The 3,790-nt window shown below is 35.6% G+C and overlaps 1 protein-coding gene and 1 pseudogene across 1 annotated transcript in view; one reads left to right on the top strand and one right to left on the bottom strand.

Moving 5' to 3' along the window:
• Nucleotides 1-3,790, top strand: part of RAPGEF5 (Rap guanine nucleotide exchange factor 5) — a 272,187-nt gene that overhangs the window by 191,636 nt on the left and 76,761 nt on the right. The window lies entirely within an intron of this gene.
• On the bottom strand, nucleotides 1,701-1,819 carry LOC112479876 (annotated as a pseudogene).

The raw sequence follows: 3,790 nt of genomic DNA, 5'->3' as shown, positions 1-3,790 counted from the left end.
TGGCTAGGAAAAAAAAAGAAGAGCTGGGTGGCAAAGGCCTGTGGAAGATCCAGAGCAAACTGAATGTGTATTCCTTAGCTGAATATGGTGACTTACTGACACTGGGGAATTTGGTCATTTACCTAACTGCCCTGAGGTCTTCAGAAAGAGGCTAACATTCTCATCAGTCAGTCACTTAGTTTCTCTACCATTAGCTTATCTCAGATTCTCTCCCATGCTTGAGCTCGTAGAGATGACTTAAAAGAATCACACTAATGAGCAGGACAAACAAACAGAGACTCATGGACATGGGCTAGAGAGACTAGTGGTTACTGGTGGGGTGGGAGAGGAGGCGAGAGGTAGACAGGGTAAAGGGGGTCAAATATAGGGGGATAGGAGGAGGGTGAAGTGGGTAAAGGGTATCAAATATATGGTAGCTGAAGAAAACTGGGCTTTGGGTAGTAAACACACAATAGAATATACATATGTCAAATGATAATGTACACCTGAAAATTATATAATCGTATTAACCAATAAACTTAATTCAAATAAATAAATAAATAAATACATAAATAAATAAAAGAATCATACTAAGTGAAGATGGGAGATGGACAAAGAGCTCTTTAGCTTGCTGCTACCACTAGTGGCTGTTCAGCCACAATACATAAAGTTGACTTCGTTGAGGGCATAAGTACTTTTTCATCTCAGGAAAACTTTCTCCTTTTCTTATACAGAGTGAAGTTTTTAAAAATCTGACTAAGATTAATTTATTCTTGCCTCCATTTATCGAGAAAAGCATTCATTGAACACCTATGGACCAGCAATCCCAGAAAATAGAACAGAGAAGTGAGCGAGATTGGATCTGACCCGCAGAGGCACCCACCCCTTAGCAAGGGAGACAGACGAGAGAACAGAGACAGGGGAGTCAAGAAGTAGGGCAATGAGAAGACAGAGGAGAGGGCCTGAGAGGGCTTCCGGAAGGCAGAAAGGGGGACCCTTTGAATAAGATATTTGTTTCCAGAACATTGTCCTGTGAGGCATTTGCTAAATGAAACATCATCTTTTTAACTCCCTGGGTTATGACCAGCTAAGGACACAAGTCATAAACGGCAGAGATCCTAAATCTCAAATCTAAAGAAAGGTACATATTGTTGGCATTTAACATTCTCCCCCGCCCCCCATTTTTTAGCTACAAAATGTATTTCTCAAAAAAAATAGTATTTTTATATAGTTGTTGACCTGTTTTACTGATTGAATCTGTTTTTGAAAACAGGCTTTATTCCTAAGTAGGTTTAGAGGTGTTTAACAGTTAAAGAACAAGATATTAGGCAACTTGCTAGAATTTAGTACAGTTCTATTCAAGATTTTTTTGTTTGAAATTGTTATACCAATTGTAAAAATAATACATACATTTCATAGAGAATTTTTAAATAATAGAAAGCTACAAGGAAGAAAAGAAAAATTGAGGGATAACTAACCACAATCCCCCTCACCATCCCATAATATACATTATGAGGCTTGCCTTATGTTTCTATAATATATTTTATTTAACCACCCTTTTCTGAGGGTTCAAATGTTTTCAAAATTTTGCTATTAAGAAAGATCTGACATGTAATTCTCTACAAAAATCTTTTTTTTGTTTTTTCTTTTTAGATGAGGCAAACCTTGGTTGACCTCACAGATTGCAAGGACCTTGTCAGCTTATAACCCCTTATTTTTTAAGCCTACAGCATCTGGTCTTCCTAGGTGGTCTCCCATCCAAGTACTAACCAAGCCCGATGTCGCTTAGCTTCCGAGATCACACGGGATCGGGCTTGTTCAGGGTAGCATGGCTGTAGACCACTACAAAAATCTAACTTTATATTTCTTAAGGGTAAATTCCTAGCTGAGTAATTACTTCTTACAGGTATGAACTGTGTTCATTTTTTATGTTTTTGCTCAACTGCTTTCCATAAAGCTCGTGCCAGTTTTCACTTATATCAGCAATACTTGTTTTGTAATGCCTTCTTCCTCACCTTCGCCCTCATTGAGTATTTTGATATTATGATTCTTAGGAGGAGAAACTAAGTATTTTTGTTAAGCCAACGGGAAAGAAGGAGTATTATCTTGTTCAAATTTACATTTCTTTTCTAATGAGGTCATATATTTGTATTTATATCAATTCATTTATCTTTCTTCTGTAGTCTATTTACCTCCTTTGCCCATTTTCCATTGGGATTTTTCTCATTGATTTGACTAAGCTCTTTATATATAAAGGATGTAAATCTTTGTCTTATTCGTTGCATGTGTTTTCTCCAGTTTGTTTCTTACTTATTTACTTATTTTTATACATATATGAGCAAAACTGTTAATCTATATTTTTTAATTAAAAAAAAAGCTTTTAAAATTAGAACGTTCTTCCTGATTCTGTGGCCAGATATTCAATTTTATTTTCTTCTATCTCTTCTGGAGATGCACTTTCACTCAGGTCTTTATTATAGCTGGGATTTATTTTTGTAATATAAGATTTCTTGATTAGCTATCACATGCAAAATTTTTCTTCAGTTACTTTACTATTTTGTTGCCAGCATTTGAAAATCCATTTTATTCTTAAGGAATTGAAATTCTGTTAACAAATTTTCTTCAAATTAAATATATTAAGTACAAATTTAGTGAGTCACGTCTCTGAGCTTTCTCTATAAAATTAGGAGATTAGATATCTAAGATTTCTTCTAGCTCTAAAATTCCTTTCTTAAGTTGAAAACCCTCTTCCCAAATTTAGCAGCATCCATACTTGGGAGTATTGAACACTTTTGGGGAAAATAGCGCCATATTAAATGGATACCAATTAATTACTCAGGAGGCTTTCAGTAGCCAGTTTTTATTCTGGCTTAATATGCTTCTCAATGCCAAGAATCATTTTGTTCTTTTATGTTCTAAAAATACTACTGTGGCTAGAACGTCTAAAATTTTACTCTTCGTGAAATGGTGTTGATACAGGACAGATGGCTGATCTAGCATATCCAGCTAGAAGTATCTCTGCTATCAGGGTATTAAAGCCATATTTCAAGTCAAGTCATTAAATATTTGGAATTGTTTTTCTGAGTTCAGAATGTCCTGAGGAGGACTGAGATATGGAACTCCCAAATAATGACAAACTAAAAAAAAAAAAAAGGCTAGATTTTACTGACTTGAACTCAGAAGTAACGAGAAAGTGGCCTAGTTATTTATATTGGTGAAGTTCATTAACCACTATCTAAAGCCTAGCTCCATACCATGGCTTTTAAAAAATGCAAATTTATCTCTCTCCCGTGTCTATCTCATAAAGAATTTGCTCTTTGGGGGCAATCCCCATGTTTTATTTGAACTTTTATACCCGACATCTAGCACTGTGCTTTTTCAATCAATATTTTTGGACCCAAATCTGGTATTGTGGGTGATTTGAAATGTTTTCCAAGTTCAAGCCCTCCAACCAAATCTGTACAACTCCCAAGCTGCACCAGCTCCAGGATTCCAGTTCATTGGAGATTTAAAGTTTTAAATTAAAGATTTCGTGCCATGGGGAATCAACCTGGAAATGACAAGCAGGAAAGACAGGGGGGTTCATCATCAATGGCCGGTTTGTAGACAAGCCTTTGGGGAAATTCATGTTTGGTAAAGAGTAGACACAAACTTTCAAACTTTGATGAGTCACAGTTTATGGAGCAAGGATCTTACCTGGGCAGGTTTGTTTATGAGGATTTCAATTCTCTTTGACACCTTAAGTGCACATTAATATTTAGAAAGAGAATGTTTTTTTGTTTATTATCACTTAAATACTTTCTTTTCAGTC

This window comes from Pteropus alecto, unplaced genomic scaffold (genome assembly GCF_000325575.1).
Source record: "Pteropus alecto unplaced genomic scaffold, ASM32557v1 scaffold21, whole genome shotgun sequence".
In the NCBI taxonomy this organism is placed as follows: domain Eukaryota; kingdom Metazoa; phylum Chordata; class Mammalia; order Chiroptera; family Pteropodidae; genus Pteropus; species Pteropus alecto.
This window is presented reverse-complemented; position numbering and strand designations above follow the sequence as displayed.